The sequence below is a fragment of the Zingiber officinale genome, chromosome 3B, assembly GCF_018446385.1.
Source record: "Zingiber officinale cultivar Zhangliang chromosome 3B, Zo_v1.1, whole genome shotgun sequence".
In the NCBI taxonomy this organism is placed as follows: Eukaryota; Viridiplantae; Streptophyta; class Magnoliopsida; order Zingiberales; family Zingiberaceae; genus Zingiber; species Zingiber officinale.
Genome location: NC_055991.1, coordinates 105,789,476 through 105,808,871, shown reverse-complemented (window position 1 = coordinate 105,808,871; position 19,396 = coordinate 105,789,476). Strand labels below are relative to the sequence as shown.

Genomic DNA, 19,396 nt, shown 5'->3' with positions numbered 1-19,396 from the left:
CTACTTGTGAGAAATGCCTTCTCAATCGATCGTCCGATCGATTGAGGCACTCCAATCGATCGGGTGATCGATTGAAGCTCTGAAATTACTGAAATTCCATTTCAGTCAACTTCAGAAACTCTCCAAAAATTCTATAAAATTCTAAAAATCGTGAAAATTCATGTAGACACTACTTAGGGGATATACTATCAAGGAAAAATAGTTTTCTATGAAAATACTTTCTATTTTTCAAGATTGACACAAACTTGAAAACTTGTAAAAATTTTAGTGTTTTCTTCTAATTTATGTCTAACATTTCAATGATGATTACTATCAAAAGATAGTCTTTATCAAGATTTTCTAAAAGCATTTTAAAATAATTTTCAAAACCAATATCCAATCATGTTCTTTGGGCTCAATGCACATGACTTGTACATTAGCTTTCCGAATGATTGGAAAACACATACCTATGTGTTTTGATGAACTTAAAACTCAAAAGAATGCACTAAATCAACATATTGAGTTTTGTTCATCATCCTAACATCTCACTTGTATCTAATGTGCACTAAAACACATACAAGTCACCTTATAGTTCTTTTGTGAGATGTAAAGTTTGGTTTTGCCCTAATCTAGGGATCATGCATATCTATCTAGGCATTTTGAGGTTAGGAACAACCACCAAGGATGTTATTTGTTAATAAATATCATTTGTCCTTAATTGCGAGGAATTAAACATAATGCATGATATGTTATGACATACATCAAAGATAAATAATTTTCAAAAGAAAATTTCCTATGACTACATGATGTATGTATGACATGACATGGTATTTTTGTGTTTTTCATAATAACGCATGAGTGCAAGAATAAATATGATGTCATGACATATGATGGGCAAACAAAGCATGAAAAATTTTAGCATAAATAAAATATACCTAGGTTACCTATCTAAGTATCCTAAAGCCTTAGCTAACTTAAAGTTTAAACCTAGATTGCCTAATATTTCCCAAGAAAATGTCAACATCCAATTTTGACATTTTCTTTGCTTTTCCTACATTGTGCCAATATAAATTAAGCATATTCCTCAAATTTTGGCACAAATTACTCTTTTAAAGAGTAACAAATTAAAATAAGGTTTAGATTTGCCTTTAACTTCCTAATAAAATACCAAAATCCCAACTTGACACTTCTTTACGATTCTCTCACTTATGCCAATTTAATTTAAAATCAATTTTCTCAAATCATGGCACATTTTACTCATTTCAAGAGTAAATCAAAATCCTTTTCATTTTAAAAGGTTAACAATAACCTTGAAAATGCTCTCCGAGTGTCAACTTCATTAAGGTTGGGTTAACTACTCTTCTAATCGAAGTTGATACTCTCTAACCCATCTAAGGGGTAGAGAAAATGCTCCTAGAAACTCAAAACCTATTGGTGCTCCTTGGATGCTTTAGGTATTCAGAAGGGATAACTTCCCTAGATACATTTCTAGTGACCTTGTTAGGCTTCTTAGAGTCCTTGGTCATCTTTTCTAGGTCAACTCTAGGGATTTCTTCCCTTGTGACCTTCTTTATGACTTTCTTAGACTTCTTAGAAGTCTTAGTCACATTTGTTGTTGCAAAAATACTTCTAGGGATAACTTCCCTTGTATGTTTTACTTGACCACTAAGCCTAGGGTTAGTTCCATAACTATATGGAACTCTATGGTAAGAAGACACATCCTTTTTGATTTTAGGTTTGTATCCCAAACCTCTATAGTCATTGGATGGTTTTTGTGCTCCTAGACCTAGGTTTTGACTCTTTGACCCTTGTGTATTATTTGTGATTTTTCTAAGAGTCCTCTCTAATTTATCAATTCTTGACCTCAAGACTTGATTTTCTCTCCATAACTCCTCAACCTTAGATTTTTCATTAAATCATTGAGTATTTTTATTTCTAGGCTTATAACTATGGTCCTTAGTGTTATTGCCTAAACTTGTACCTACCTTCCTAACTTAGGTGTGGTAGTCTTAGCATGGAGAGTCATATGTTTTTCTTTAATGTTATCATGCTTCCTATTCTTATGGTAAATAGCATTAAAATGATATAAATTTGAATTAGCATGCTTGTTACCATTATTTAACGGGGTAGGCTCAACAAATGATACCTTTCGTTTTACCTTGGAGGCTCCCCCGAGAGTTGTGCTTCCTCCTTGAGCCTTGAACGCTTTCTTCCCCTTTGGACATTGGCTCCGGTAATGTCCATTTTGATTGCAAGAAAAGAACACAATGTGCTCCTTGCTCTTTTTTGTTCTGGGAGCGGTCTCCTTGGCCTTCTCCTTGCCCTTTAATGCCACTTGGCCCTTCTTCTTGGCCAATTTAGGACACTTTCTCTTGTAATGCCCTTTTCCCCTATACTCAGAGCAAATAATATGATCTTTATTATTAACAATTGAAATTGATATACCTTTGCTTGTAGGGATGACTTCTTCTCCATTTGACCCAGATGTAGAAGCTTCTCGTTCTTCTTGATTCGATGTCAACAACGGTCTCTCCCCCTCAATCCTAGAGGTGGAGACTTCTTCATCTTCCTCTTGCATATGGAACAAAGAGTATGCTCCCTCTTTGCCCTTTTCATTATATTCCTTTGAAGATGAAGCTTCTTGGAGCTCTTCTTCGGAAGTTGAGCATCTCTCAACTTCGGAGTCCTCTTGCTCTTGGTCTTGCTCCAATTAGTTGCCCTCTTTTGATTTGTCTTGATTTGGTACGGTGGAGGGTTCTTCATGAAGCTTAGCCAACTTGCTCCACAATTCCTTTGCATCTTCAAATTCTCCAATTTTGCATAGAATTGTGTTTGACATTAAATTAACTAGTAATTTAGTTACCTTGTCATTCGCCTCGCACCTTTGGATTTGTTCTTGGCTCCACATACTCCTCTTGAGAATTTTATCCTTTGAACTTGTTGGAGCTTTGAAGCCTTCCATGAGAGCAAACCATTGCTCTATCTCTATCATAAGAAAATTTTCGATTCTTGATTTCCAAGAATCAAAACTCGTGGATACATATGGTGGAGGCACCCTCGTGTCAAATCCGAGTCCATCTCGGAATTCCATCTTGAAGTTGGGCTTCTTGAATTCTTTAACTTTGACGAATTTTCTTCAACTTCTTCACCCTCTAGCTTTGTTGCCCTTTCCGGCGATGATTCCGGTGAAGAGCGACCTCGCTCTGATACCACTTGTTGGACCAAAATGTAGCTAGAGGGGGGGTGAATAGCTCATCGCGATCATCGTGCTCGTCGTTGCTCGCTTCTTGGGATAATGTGCAGCGGAAATATAAGAAACACAAACAACAACGCTAACTATAAGGATTTACTTAGTATCCACCTCAAGAAGAGGTGACTAGTCCAAGGATCCACACACTCACGCACCCTCCACTATAAAAACACTCTTTCTCGGTAACTACCGAAGGCGGAGAAGCCTTACAACCTCACAATACAACAATGAGAAAGAAAGAAGAAAAATACAAATGAATCTTACAAGATTACAATGAAAACCCTAGCTTCTTCTTCTTCTTGTTGCAACTCGCCTCTTGACTTGGATGAGCCTCCAAGAACCTTCAAGAACTGGTGGTGAGGAAGAAAAGATCGCTGTGGAGGTTTGTTGTAGAGAAGAGATCGAAGCCGTGGGAGATCTCCGAGAGAAACGCTCGCCAACGGTTAAAAACAACGCCAATGGTCGAATCCCAATCGATTGGATTACTCCCAATCTGTTGGGGAGACTTTGCATCGATCGGTCGATCGATCCAGAGTGCCTTTGTGCTCTCTGGAATCACCCTGAATCGATTACCCGATCGATTCAAGGCTTCTCGGGCGATTTCTAGCGCTCCAATCGATCGGTCGATCGATTGGAGGTTTCAATTGATCAACTGATCGATTCAAAAGCTTATTGTTCACTCAGAAACTCTCCAAATCGATTGACCAATCGATTGGAGAAGTTTTGATCGATCCACCAATCGATCTAGACATTTTCTGCGCGAAATCAAGTCACCCAATCGATTGACCAATCGATTGAACCCCTCAATCGATTGGACAATCGATTAAAACCAGAAAACTATGTAGAGCTTGAAATTAGCTTCGTTTCGCATCCGAGATCACCTCATTCCGATATCCGAGTCAAAAGTTATGGCCTTCGGAAGTTTACTACGTCCGAACTTCCTAGTTCCATGCCAACTCCCTATTGGACTTACGACCGCTAAGAGTTCGGTCAACTTTTGACTCATCTAGACATTTTATCCTCGCGCCAAGTGTCCGGTCCTCCATGACCCACTTGAACTTCCTTCCACCAGATGTCCGGTCATCCTTGACCCATCTGGATTTCCTCTTGCCAAGTATCCGGTCAATCCTTTGACTTACTTGGACTTCCAAAACACCAGGTGTCCGGTTAACCTTTTCCCACCTAGATTTCCACATGCCTGGCTTCACTCACCAGGTCTTTCAATCTGCCTAGCTTCACTCACTAGGACTTCCCATCTACCTGACTTCACTTACCAGGACTTTCACCTAGCTTCAACCACTAGGATTTTCTAACTGCCTAGCTTCACTCACTAGGTCTTTCACCTGGCTTCACTCACCGAGATTTTTCAACTGCCTAGCTTCACTCACTAGGTCTTCCCAGTCAAGTATGCGGTCATCCTTGACCTACTTGACTCTCCTTCACATCTGAACTGGTCAACCTTGACCAGAGAGGAATTGCTCCAGCAATCCCCCCAATCAAATGATTACACATGTAATCTTCACGTATTATCTGTATTGTCAAACATAGAGACTCAAGCTTGAGCCAACTCAAGCTTAGTCAACCAGGTCAACTTTGACCAAGGGATATTGCACCAACAAAACTGTTGTCCCTATTTTAGCTAGCCCTAATTACCTTGTTGGATAAGTTATTATTTTGGAGGTGCCAATTAATTTGGAGCATCCCCATGAATTATTGAGCTTGATTTTCAAGTTTTGGATTTGTGTCGATTACTTTTGTAATTATAGTGGACTTGATGGTAATTAAATTTAATTGATTTTATTTTATTTTTAATGTTAGAATTTATTTTTACAGATTTATTTTGGTTTAAATTTAATATTTTAGTTGGATTTGATTTTATGTAGTGTATCTCATTTTAGATACATAATATTAGTTGATTCCTACTTGCGTGGTTATGCACACTTTTGGAACGCAAACTTTAGTTTGGGTCTTATTTTGTTTAACTAATGATATAAAGGATTTGTTGGTTAAGCTGGATTTGTATCCGAGTATGGACTTGTTGTACACAGCTCTTTGTGACCCAAGTATCATTTTGAGATACTTGGATCTAGTTATGAATTTTTGTAGTAATTCTTTTAGTTCAATTATTTCATTTTTCAATCTGAGATTATCCTCCTTAAGTTTTGCAACTTGAGTTGGAACTTCAGCTTGAATTGTTTTAGTTGTTGAATTTGATTTTAATTGTTCATTAAGTTTGTTATTTTCTTCTGTTAGTTCATTTGTGTAATTTTCAGAGTTAGTTAATTTCTTATTTAAACATGCAATAATTTTGAAAAATCTTTTGCTTAAAGTAAAGTATACCTCATTGGAACATTTGGAAACGAGTGCAGACTCATGGCTCCATTCGGATTTGGATCCGTCTTCCGATTCCGATTCGTAAGCCATCAGCGCGAGGTAGTTGGTGTGCTTTGGTTCTTCACCGTTTGATTCATCTCCAGACGATTCGTCGCATATCGCTTTGAGAGCCTTCTTCTTCTTTAAATGCTGGCAGTCAGTCTTGTAGTGCACCCTTCTTGTTGCATCCGAAGCAGGTCACATTCTTACTGTTGGAATTTGAGGAGGAGTTGATCTTTTACAGGTCCTTTTTGCTGGAATTCTTCTTTCTCTTGGTGAACATCTTTCTTACCAGGTTCACCAGGTATTCTTCATCCTCTGAGTCTTGGTCAGACTTAATTTCAGGTTCAAGTTTGGTTCTGGACTATTCTTTTGATGTCCCTACAATAAGAGTTTTGGCGTCATTCGGTTTGTGTTCCTCTAATTCACAAAATAACTCATCTAATTTTAATTTGGACAAGTTCCTCGAAATCTTATAGGCATCCATGATGGATGCCCACAGTGCATTTCGAGGAAACACGTTTAAAGCATACCTTATTAAATTGCGGTTCTCCATCTGGTGGCCGATGGTGTGAAGTCCGTTGAGGATGTCTTTTATCCTCACGTGTAGTTGACTTGCAGATTCTCCTTCCTGTATTTTTATGTTAAATAATTTATTTAAATAAAGATCCCTTTTTATTACCTTCGAATCGTTGGTTCCCTCATGCAATTCGATAAGTTTATCCTATAACTCTTTCACATTTTCGTGTGGACTGACGCAGTTCAATTTTTCCTTCGTTAGCCCGCACTAGAGTGTGTTGCGAGCCTTGGAACCGATCTGAGCCTTTTTCTTCATTATATTTTTGGATTCCAATGTTCCGGGTCCATTGGAATTTCGGCATTGTTGATGGGAGCTTTGTAGCCTCTGGTGATGCTGAGCTACTGGTCGAAGTCAGTTTTCAGATATACTTTCATCGGCTTCTTCTAGTATGAGAAGTCATCACCGTTGAATAGGGGAGGACAAATGATGTTGTATCCTTCAAGTTGTGCCATTTGAGTGCTGAAAAGAAAAACTAAAGAAGGTACCAAGACTTAGTCTTGGATTAGCAGAGTTTAAGATATAAATATAAAAATATAGAAAAATTTGAGAGGTGTTGCACTAATCTCAAATTAAAATCGAACTAAAAAAATTATCTGAATAGGTAAAGTTTTATCAATTCAAATAGAATGTGAAAAACAAAGAAATCTAAAAACGATTCCCCCGACTTGATTGGTGTTGCACCAATTTAGAGCAAAACCTGCTCTAATACTACTTGTTGGATCGATCACACGTGAGAGGAGGGGGGGGGGGGTGAATCATGTGGTTTTCAATTGTTTTTTTTCGATTTTAAAAACAGAATAGAGTACGCATCGGAAAATTAAAATGGAAAACCAACACCAAAAAACACAAGCGGTTTACTTGGTTTAGAGCCTTCGATGACTTTTACTCCAAGACCCAGGTCCCGCTGACCTATCGATGGATAATTGACTAAATACTTCTTCCGATACCCCAGAAGACAGAAACGAATACAGAGAATAATTCGGATAAGTATAACAGGCTACACTTTCTATTTGCAGAATGTAAGTACAACAGTAAAGTTTGTTACTGACACCTAGAGTATGAATGTGGCAGCGTTCGTGTGTTGATGTCGGTCTATCAGCCATGATTGGAAGTCCTCGGAATAGTCGGCGGGAGCAGTATCTTTGCAGCAGAGTCGTAGTAGAAGCCTAGAGCAATCAGAAGCTTAAATGAACATGCAGTAACTCGTATATCAGTTGTGTACCAATACCTTCTCGAGATAGCCTTATAAAAGGCATGGAAGACGCCTCCAATAAGGCAAATTCGATCTTAAACAACCCAACACTTATCCACGACTTCGATCAAAATTTATCTTGCGGAAGACGCCTTCCATAGCCATAGAAGACATCTTTTATGAACAGTACGAAAGCGCCTTCACTGTTTGAAGGCGCCTTTAGACCTTGTTCATCCGAAGATAACTTTTCTCCTTTTGTTTTGCAAAATAACGTTAGTTCAAATAACCTACAAAATAAATATTAGGATAAATAATAATTTAATAATAAAGAGTAGTAATTAGTTCCTGTCTTCTTAGGACCAGGAACTAGTCAATGTCTCAACTTAGGGATCCCAAATGGACCTAAACTGGATCGATGCCTACTGCCCCTTCAACTGGGACGCACCCTCACTTGGTCACTCTCCTCTAGTGACTTACCTTAACTTACTAGTTTGCCAGACATCCGGTGAGCCCGTCGACCTATCTGAACTTCATGCCAGTTATCCAATCGGCCCGTTGATCTAGCTAGACTTCTTGATAGATATCCGGTCAGCTTGTCGACCTATCTGATCTTCTTATCAGTTATTTGGTCGACTCGTCGACTTAGCTGAATTTCTTGCCAGATATCCGGTCAGTCCGTCGACCTATCTAGACTTCGTATTGCACACTTAATTATGTGGTTATATCACAATATAACCTAATTTAACTTACTTGTCATTTATCAAAATCTGAGTTAGACCGTTAATGTAAAACTACACCAACACCTCTCCATCTGGTTGATCAAGGATGACTCTCCCTAACGGCCTCCACCTGAGTCCTCAACGTTTGGATATGAGGTCATTTCTCTCCTTCTCCGTGACTACTCGTGTTGATGTAACCGTCGCCTCTTCCGTTGATGTAACCACCACCCTCATAACTTGTTACCTTCCGTAGATTTGACAAGCTTGACCTACATACATCAAGCAACAGATTCTTATGCAGTGCCCAATTGACTTAACCGGATAGTTGGAATATTTTGTCATCAATGATTTCACATCCTAGATAAGTAATGGCCATCACTATTGTGTAAATTGAATATCCACGAACAAGTTAAATTCTATTCATTAATTCATACGCATTAGAACATCGACCACTATTCAACGAGTTAAATTCTAATGATATCCAATCAGTGACGGATTCAGAAATTGAAATATGGAAGGACAATTTTTAAGTGAAATAAGGTTCCGTCGATAAAATCCTATACTATTAAGAGTTCCATTATCAGTAGGGGGGGGGGCGACCGCCGATGCCGCCCCCTCCTCTGGATCACCCCTGATCCAATAATATTAAAGAGGGACTTCTTGTTCCGAAGAGAGAGTAAAGTGACTAATGTTTAAGATGCTTGTGATTCATTATATTTACTAGCATTTTCATTGTCTTATCTCCTGCCAGAATAATTGTGTCCCCGTAGCCTTGTAGATACACAAACTTTCTTGTACTTTGGTATACTTGTTTACAATTATTTCTTAAAATCATCTCTCGGAATAATTTTTATTATTACATCATTGTAGTGAGGTTAAGTTTCCCATTTCTTTGATTGACATACTATTTTTTTTATATACCATATATTCATACAATCCGACTAATCCTGAGATAAATAATCTGATTTTGTATTCTATCTACTAAATAAATCCAGAAAGCGTTCTTTCTGACCATAAGACATGAGTCTCAAAGAATTCATGTGCTCCTCCTGGAAACATAGTTAAGCCTTCTCCAATTGAGTCTCCTCTCTCCACGAAAAGCATGCTTCTTTTCATCACTGGATTCAAATGCTTTAAATTTGGATGAGTCACAAGAGACGCCCAACTTCATCGGTTCCTTTTACCCTAAGACTAAGGCCACGAATATGGTATTTAGTTAGCTTGGAAGTGCTAATTCATGTGAATATTGGTCGATCTGTGTTAGGTGTTCTTCAGAACTTTTTATCGCTGGAAACTTGATCAAATCATTCGACCACTTGGAATTTTTATCTTGTAATTGATCCAGATCATCTGATGCAATTGTAATATAATCTTATCTTAGAATATGATTGATGCTGGATAAGATAGCGATTATCTTGCGAACTGATACGAAAAGAAATATTGAGGAGAAGGCCAAAAGAGAACCTTCGAGAAGAAATTTTTTTATTAAAACTTGAAGGGTTAATCCTTTAACATTTAAACATAACTCTTATATAAATTACAACTTAAGACTCAAATAAGAAAAAAATTTATAATAATTACAATTAACAGATCTTAATTCTAATCTTGTAAAAAAAAAAAATAGATTTTTACTCGAAAAAGAAAGTAATTAACTTAACGATCTTAATTCAAATTAAGACACGGATCAAGATAAATTCTCTCTAAAAAACACTAGAAATATGAAAATTATCTTAAATATTTAAAAAATAAAAATTACCAAAAATAATAAAAAGACCATACAAAAGATTTAAACGTGGAAATTTGGGGCTGAAAATTGACGGTTACATTTACATCCGTAACAAACGTAGGTTTTCGAATTATGCATGCGCGACGACAGACAAAGCTTGATTCCAAGTTCCGAATTATAAATTATATCCGTTTAAAATTTGAAGTCTCATATTGAACTCCAACACAGGTTGAGCCCGTATCAATGATGCTTGGGTATGCTAGTTTCTATGCTTTGACCCCTCGATGACTGAGGATTTATCTGTAGCCTTAAACATATATATATCTTGCCAATTACATTGATGCAAAAGGATTAAAAACTTCTATTTTCCTTACCTTCTAAACCCAATACCTATTATCTGTTATTTCCAAAATCTTAGCTAAAAGCAAAAAATAAGTTTGGTTTTAGAAAATTTTAGCATATAGGATAAACTATCTCCATGGTCTGAGGATATATGTTTAATGTTCTTTACTTGTATTTTATCTTCTTCCATTTGACCATCATAAATAAGAATTTTGGAGTTACCATTTCTTGTACTCTGTCTCCTCATGTCTTCTATCATCTTGCTCTACAGTCTTAACATTTACTCTGGACTCGAACTCCATGCTAAACATTCTTTTGGTATTAGATACAAACAATAATAAATGTTGTCAATTTATTATGTGTCCATTCGAGTTGTTTCCTTTGCTTTTTACCCATTTGAAAATTGGTCACTGAATCTCATATCCATATCATTTGTGTCCACAGTGCATTATCATTTTCTTGATCTTTTGCATCCTTTATGCACAGGCCATTATGTTTCCCCATGATTACGTGGAAGAAAGCTGATAAAAACAGAACACTTCTTATAAGAATAGTTATACATTTTGTTTAATATTAACCATGTAGCAAATTGTGGAAGTAGAAAGTTATGTTCTCACTTTCTATTCCTCCTTGTCCTCCTTGATTATTATACATCACTACCGTTGATCCATAATTTAAATTATGTGTATTATATTTGCACTGCTCAATAACATAGAAATACAACAGCTAATTTGCATAATTTTATGTTGGTGCTGGGAGCATCATAATTAAATTTATATTTTAATGTGTTAAGATCTTTGACGATCGGCTAGAAGGGGGGAGGGATGAATAAACCCTGCACAAATCAAGCAAAAGAATCTTTCTCGGCTTATAACTTAAAAAAAATAGACACTTGCATAAGAATAAATAAAAGACTAAAAGAAAAGAGGCACCGAGAATTTACTTGGTTACAACCGGACAGGTTGTTAATCCAAGGTAATGAAGTCGCACTAATTTCTCCTTCAGGCGGAGAAGCCTCTTACAATAATGAAAACATAGAAACAGAAAGCTAAAATAGAACAGTGAATGTATACAAGTATTGTATTGATCTTTCTTGTTATTGTTTAGCTTTGGGAGTAAGGCTGCTTATATAGCCTTGCTCGGGGCGCCTGGAAGGGTTCCAGGCGCCTGGAGGGGGATAAAACTTTATCCTCTTCGCAAGGGATCGCGGTCAAATGCGATCCGGATAAAATCCTGTTCCGAGCGCCCGGGCCTGGAAAGTCAACCAAGTTGACTTTTTTCAGTCTGGACCTTTCGCTCCGGTTTCACTCGCCTTGGTCCGGGTCTTCCGCTCTGGTTCCTCTTGTTTGGGTGATTTCGGCCATCCGGAATATGGCTCACCCGAACCCAACTTCCGGCCTTCTCAAGCAATGTCACGCCCCAGAAGAGTCCCTGTCCGAGAAAATTTCGGCAACATCTCCCCTGTACGGCGGACAATCAAAAATTTTCTACAAGCACTAAATACTCAGCCACAGGCGGCTGGAATCATAACAATAATAAAAATCAATCACCACGCAGTTTATATATATATTCAGCCTCTGGCTGACACAACCACGCAGTAATAATACTCTGACTCAAAAACCACCCTACTCAACTACACTCGTAAAGCTCAAAACCGACGAACTCACCTCTTCTGCCATCCAGGCAGGCATGTAGTAGAATAAAAACCAAATCCAAATCCATCGATATAATAAAATCTATATCATATCCATAAGCAAATAAATCCAGAATATAACGAATTCAAACAGTCTAGAACAGAAAGAAACCAAAGAAAACCAAACATATCCTGGAGGTCTGCAGGACCAGCACTACGTGCAGTGAGGACTAGCGACTGGAACTCCCTCCTGACAGCATCAACCTGAAAATATCAATAATGGAGGCGGGGTGAGTCCAACACTCAGCAGTGCGGATGATATGCAAAGTAAAGAAAACAACACCTAGCACTAATCATGCATGTCTCGATAAGAAAGATAAGAATGCATCTGAAATAAGCAGGAGAATCTTGTACTAACCAGTCCCGAGTATAAGGTCAAGCGGTCAGGGATAAGGAAATCAGATGCATGTCAAACATAGGTATCCAAACAATATGCGGCATACACAAACACAAGCAATAAATGCATCATGCATATGATGCCAATGATGCGTCCTGGTCACCCCGACGCCATCGATCATCTCACACACATAGTGAGGCCGAGTGGGTAGGGCTGTGCCATGCACTCTGTCGTCACTACTCCTGATGAGTGACCGAGTGGACGGGATGCTGTCGGAGTACACCTATCCTCCTACCCCAAATCATAGATGGGGGAGCGCAATGCTCTCAACTCCCGGTACTCAAAGACGGGGAGGAATCCCTGCCGGATAACACGTTGTGTCACACTACCCATGAGCGGACCAACGGTGCCTAACAGAGTCCCTGCTGCAACACACTCAGCCTGAATCGACCACTAACCCATGAGTGGTGGTGTGTGTAGATCCATGTAACTGGCGATGTGCTCAACAATAATGGAGCGGACTATCGCACAGCATGCAATCATGCAAATGGTGCATGGCACTAACCATAAGAATATCCTGACCTAATCCACATATATATAAAAAATGCATCAAAGGTCAACGAATCCAAAACAATCCAAAGGTATACAGAAGGTATAAAACCTAGGTCCTGAACATGGTCAAGCATGGCATATCACTACCCCTATAAGCATGTATAAACAGGTAAAATATACCCGAGATGCAAAAATCAATCAATCAATCAAGCATGTAAGATTTGGGTAGTGATTAACCGAAACAGATAAGAAACACAATTAATGCAACATGTTAATTTAATTACTAAGCATATCAAATGACATAAGTCAAAAGTACCCGCCTCCGAAAAAAATAGAAAGGTCCAATCTGACTCCGAGATACTCGTCTCGCGTCAAAGTCCTGTGTTAAATCGCACAGTTTAGCTAATTTAATTATAAACAAATAGCTAAACTAATTTCTAATCCACTGACCAGTTAGGGTTAGTTTCATTAACCCCAACTACACCGTTATACAACTTATAAACCTAAATCAATAATTATTGCTAACACAACTAGCAATAATCTAACCCAAAGATCAAAACCATAATCCTTACCTCAAATCAACCGCTGCTGGAAGTCATAAAGTTGTTGCCCAATTAGGATTGTTTACAGCCAGCACAGATAAATTGCTGCTGGAACAAAACGAACAAACCAAAACAGTAATTAATCCATATTCTTAAACATATAGAATTTCCAACCAAGCTACAACAAGGACAATCCATTTTCCTACATCTTACCTAGGTTGACACCCGTTGCAGAAGCCAGTAGATACCGAAAGGAGTGGCTGTCCAACCACAGCACAACCCCACAGCAAGTTCTAATGCACCTCACGATCACAATTGCATCCTTGACTGCAAACCCATAGCATAAAACTTCACTTCACGGTTGAGATCACTGCTGGATATCAAAATGCGACAGGAAGGGTTGCTGCCAGAAATTAGAAACACCCCTCAAAGCACAAAAACCCCACCAATCCGTGACCTAGAGTGGCAGCAAGGAGAGGGTCGGCGTCGGCAGTGGTGGCGGCGCGAGGTGGCTAGGGCAGAGGCGATCGGCCAGTGCTCGGTATCTCCACGGCTAGGGCGACAGGGGGTCGGCGGTGGCTCTCGTCACCGGCGGCAAAGGCAAGGAAGTGGCGTCGCTGGAGTCGGGTGTCCCGGGCTGAGGCTAGGGCACTGGCTATCGGCGCTGCTCCATACGTCGCCGGCGGCTAGGGCACGGTTTGCGGCGGTGCTACTCGGGTCGGCGGCGCTGGAAAGGGGCAGAGGGAAAAAGGCTTCGGCCTCGGAGAAGAGGAGGAGGCGGCTGGTATCGCCGCAGAGGAGGTTAGGGCAAGGAGAGGCGCGAGCGGTTTCGGGGAGAAGAAGCAGAGGAAACGGCGTCGGGGGAGTTGGGGAAGAACTCGGGTGCGCGAGGGAGAAAGAAAACGGGACGGCAAAAAACAATAAAAAGAAAAAGGAAAAAGGAAAAAGAAATTAAAACTTTTCCTCATTAAAACAGGGTAGCCTAAACAGGCTTTTCCGGACCCCGTTTTTATCCCCGTCAACTCGTCCGTACGAGCTCCGAAAAATTAACGAAAAATTTCCAAAAATTTCGAAAAAATCCCTTATTAATATTCGCTTATTTTCCGGTATTTTACATTCTCCCCCACTAATAAAAATTTGGTCCCCAAATTTCATTATCTACCATCAGCAAGTATTAACAACAGATATAGAAAGTATAAATGCTGAACGGTAAACTGAATCACATACCTCACGTAAAAAGATGGGGATATCGAGCTCGGATCATATTCTCGAGCTCCCAAGTAGCCTCCTCGTCTGAATGATGCTGTCATCCGACTTTAACCAGCCGGATAGTCTTGTTCCGCAACTGACGCTCTTTCCGGTCTAGAATCCATACCGGAACCTCCTCATAGGTGACGTCAGGCTGAAAGGAGAACTGAGATTATCTATCAACACATGTATCAGATCAGGTACGTATCTCCTCAGCGTAGATACGTGAAATACGACGTGAACGCCTGCCAAGGACGGCAATAGTGTCAACCGATAAGCTACTGCTCCAATCCTTTCCGAGATCTGGAAAGGTCCAATGTATCGCGGAGCTAGCTTACCTCTGAGGCCAATCTCTTCACCCCTTTCGTGGGTGAAACTCGTAGAAATACCTGGTCGCAAATGGAGAACTCTAAGGGTCTCCGACTCCGGTCAACATAACACTTCTGGCAGTCTTATGCCTCTGACATCTTCTGTCTGATAATATGGACCACTTTGCCTCACGTTGAGCTCTATGAGGTCTCAACAACTGGGTCTCTCGAATTCTCGTCCTGATCGACGACTGAGCAACTATGGTAACAAGAATACCCTGCTCTGTCTGTCCCTGCTCCTCAATGTCTAACTCAGAGAAATCCTGAATCAAATCTGTGACCACAACTCGGTGGCAAGCTAAAATCCCTCTGGACCTCTAGCTAAGTGCATCGGTAACCACATTAGCTCTTCCCAGGTGATAGCTAATGGTACAATCATAATCCTTCAGTAACTCCATCTATCTCCTCAGTCGAAGATTAAGTTCCTTCTGAGTAAACAGATATTTGAGACTCCCATGGTCAGTGAGAATCTCAATGTAATATCATACAGGTACTGCCGCCAAATCTTCAGGGCAAAAATAATAACGGCCAACTCCAGATCATGAACTGAGTATTTTCTTCTCAGGCTCCCTCAACTATCAAGAAGCATAAAAGAATACTCTACCGTGCTGCACCAGAACAGCACCTATACCCTCTAGAGACACGTCAGTGTAGAGGACAAATTCGTCCTCTTCCGAAGGTAAAAACCAAAAATCAAAGCTGACACTAGTCTCCGCTTCAGCTCCTAGAAGCTGGTCTTGCAATCCTCAGTCCAAGTAAACTTCACGCCTTTCATGGTCACGCGTGAAAGTAGCATAGCTATGCGGAAGAAACCCTCGACGAAAGGTCTGTAATATCCTGCGAGTCACAAAAGACTGCGGATCTCCTACACTGATTTCGGCTGCTCCCAACGGTAACAACCTCTATCTCCTGTGGAACCACGATACACTCCTACTGGTGACTGTGTGTCCCAAACATCATAACAAAAGACAATCCAAACCAGCACTACTGATAATCACATATAGATGTTCTCGTCGAATCATCTCTAGATCTATGCAAAGGTAGTGTACGTGACTCACCTCGGATACGTAATAGATCCCAACATCGTCCACAAAGATAATGGAAACCTATCCAAACATCCTCGACATACCAGGATCATCGAGTCCCTGAAAACATCTAAGGCACTGTAAGCCTATATGACAAAAACCAAGACACATAATGTCTGTATCACAGACATTCCTATCCATAAGATCTCCAATAATAAATCGGAAAAAAAAATCTGATCATCAATAACATAAATCACCAAAGAATAAATCCTCCAGGGTGAGAGCAGCGCTCCATCACAGGAAACACCACATATGTGGGAGCAACGCTCTACCACAAACAATCCGTAATAGGTGGGAGTAACGCCCCACCACAACAATCCAAAATATGTAAGAGCAACGCTCTATCACAAACCAACTATAATATGTGGGAGCTCCGCTCCACCACAAACGATCCATAAGCGTCCAAGGCACCTTACTATCCAACTAGAGACTATACCAGATCTCTCTACCACAAATCACTGTGGTTAGCCTAGGCTATAACTACCGAGTAACTAATCAAATCCATCATCAACTCTATCAGCATCCTAATGGGTCATCCACTGATAGGAAAATTAGTTGATGGGTTAATTCAACAAATGACATAATGCAGTCACTCCACATTCTGCATTCAGCATAAGTATAATCATCATGCTGCTACCAATATATACTTGGCACACGTGCTCACACAACATATGTATGATCGACATAATCCTCCAATTAGTACACACCAAACATACTCACAACATAGGTATAAATCATCGTGATACTTCCAACAATACATACCGAACACGTGTGAAAAATCAATGTAGGTAAAATCAACAATACACCTCAAACAACACTCACATGACATATCTTCACCTATGCTAAGAGTACAACCAACATATACTTCCAATAAAGCATACTAAACCCAGGTGCACTCACAAATCAAACATAATCAAAAAGTTACCTCAGATACCACACCAAACACATATGTACATATCACAACTCAGATTAAATCGACAAAATGCCTCCATCAAAACACCACCGATGTACTTATACTACATCTCGGATTTAATCAACAAGATATCTTCAATAATACCTCCAGATACATACACCCAACTACATATCTATAATCCACAAGGAACCTTCACCATATCAGAACATGGATACCTATACTACTTGCAAATGGACAGTCTACCACAGGACTCCTACAACCCAAAATAATCATGATATACATGCAAAATCAGCATACCAGCTCAATCAAAGAGACCAACCTTATGCTACCAACACTCATGGGTTACCGGTATATCTAAACAAAATTCATGCATATGTATCAAGCATGAATACATCAATCAAAGGCAACCCAAAATAAAGCAGCCTAATCATCCAGTAACAACCTTGCTCTAGGTTCAAAGGAACTAGTATCGGAACAAGAAAGATGTGCACACCATGGTATAACATTGCAAGTCAATATCATAGACTACCAAGACTATATCTAATGGGAAAAATTTTTATCATCATAAATCCAAATGTACTCTCCCAGTATACACTAGTAACGATTATATCCGATAAGTGTTAAGCAATTTGCTCTACACTTCCTTACATCAGTGGGGTCACATATCCCAATGCACCCTCTAAGTTATCCCACCAGGTATATACAGTCCACGGTCAAAGTCTTCACGGACTAGGATACATCGATCCTCTAAACCAATCCAAGCCGATAATGATATATGGCTAAATCAGTCCTTTCCACGTCAGTACAAAACATGTACTCAAATGTGCTCTAAATACATAACTAAGCACAAATAACCTAAAGGTTCGAACCTCTAAAAATAGAGTATGACAATCCTTTACTGATCAACCAACAAAAACTAAATCATTCCTCTACTAACTAATCAAAAATACCTTAATCCTCCACAAGCAACTAAGGTATATCCAACCACATAATACCATATGCATAAATGTGTACGACCCAAAAGATAAAGTCAGAATTCAAGATCATCAAGACACTCTCATTTTTATCCTCAAAAATATCAACCCACATAATATCAGATGAATCAGTCTCTACTCCACATGAGAGCAAGTTAGCATTCAAAACATCAAATCATTATTTATCCACATAGTCCAATATCTGAGGAAGCAAATATCAATTTTATCATCCTGTTAATTAACCACAACTAACCAGATATATTAAAATCTCATAGGCACACTCAACCATAAACTCTCTAGCACCCAATTTATAATCTGATCACCAACCATAATCATCAAACCTGTGAATATTATAAATGACACTCACTATGTCACCATCAACAACAACCCAAATATAGATCATCAAAATAGTTATCCACAATAGATCATCAAAACAAATATTTAGTAATAGATCATCAGACAACCACATAACATTTACTCTCATAAACCATAAGAAATCAACATATCACAATATCTGATCTCACAATATCCCTCAACCTCAAACCATTCTCAATAATGATCAAACATGGTAACTCCCCAATAAACAATTTCCATCGTACCTGATACCCCTAATATCCAAAAGATATCAGTATAAAAACTCTACTGGCTAAGTCAACAGGAATAAGTAGTATCATCCACTACCCAGCTAACAATAGCAGAGGCTGGTATGTGCCTCCATCTCCTACTAGTAGTAACAGAAGCTAAAACTACTGATGGTATGATGTGAAAAATCACCAGAGACTATAATCCTTGATCTCTATTAGGGTCGACCAAGATCAGTGGCTAACCCATCATATGTAATATGAGCTACAACAACCAGACAGGTAATAAAGATAAGTGCTAATAGTTGTCCTAACTATCATAAAATAAACATCATACCTATTTGCCGTCTGGAGATGTTCCATCGCTGTCCAGTCCCCAACTTTTGACCTCAAAATTCCGAACGAGAAAATCGTCGGAAATCCATATAAATCCGAAACGGAAATCCGAAACATAACCATATCGAAATCCGAAAATGCCCAGATTGACTCGCAAACCTGGCTAACCCAAATATCCTGAATACCAACAACCGGTATCCGATAAATCTCCAGAACACCAAAAGCAGGTATCCTAACCCGCTCTGATACCAAATAAATTGGTATCAGACAAATCTCGGAAATCCAACAAACTGAAATAGATATCCAAAAATCCAGAACACCAAAAGCAGGTATCGTAACCTGCTCTGATACCAATAAATTGGTATCAGATAAATCTTGAAAATCCAAAATATAAAAATCCAACAAGTATCGCCCAACTAGGCGCTCTGATACCAAGTAAATAAATTGGTATCAGGTTATCCCAAACATCAAAAATACGAAAACAAAAGATCGTATACCTGTGCTCTGATACCACTAAATTGTCACGCCCCAGAAGAGTCCCTGTCCGAGAAAATTTCGGCAACATCTCCCCTGTACGGCGGACAATCAAAAATTTTCTACAAGCAC

General features: G+C 39.3%; 1 long non-coding RNA gene across 1 annotated transcript; it reads right to left on the bottom strand.

Annotated features, from left to right (window-relative positions):
• Positions 1-13,069: 13,069 nt before the first annotated feature.
• LOC121968488 lies at positions 13,070-14,064 on the bottom strand. The gene is made up of 4 exons (XR_006108177.1): positions 13,732-14,064; positions 13,499-13,612; positions 13,316-13,390; positions 13,070-13,122 (listed from the first exon to the last, which is right to left on the bottom strand). It is a non-coding gene; the product is annotated as an uncharacterized LOC121968488 (long non-coding RNA).
• Between the last annotated feature and the right edge of the window lie 5,332 nt (positions 14,065-19,396).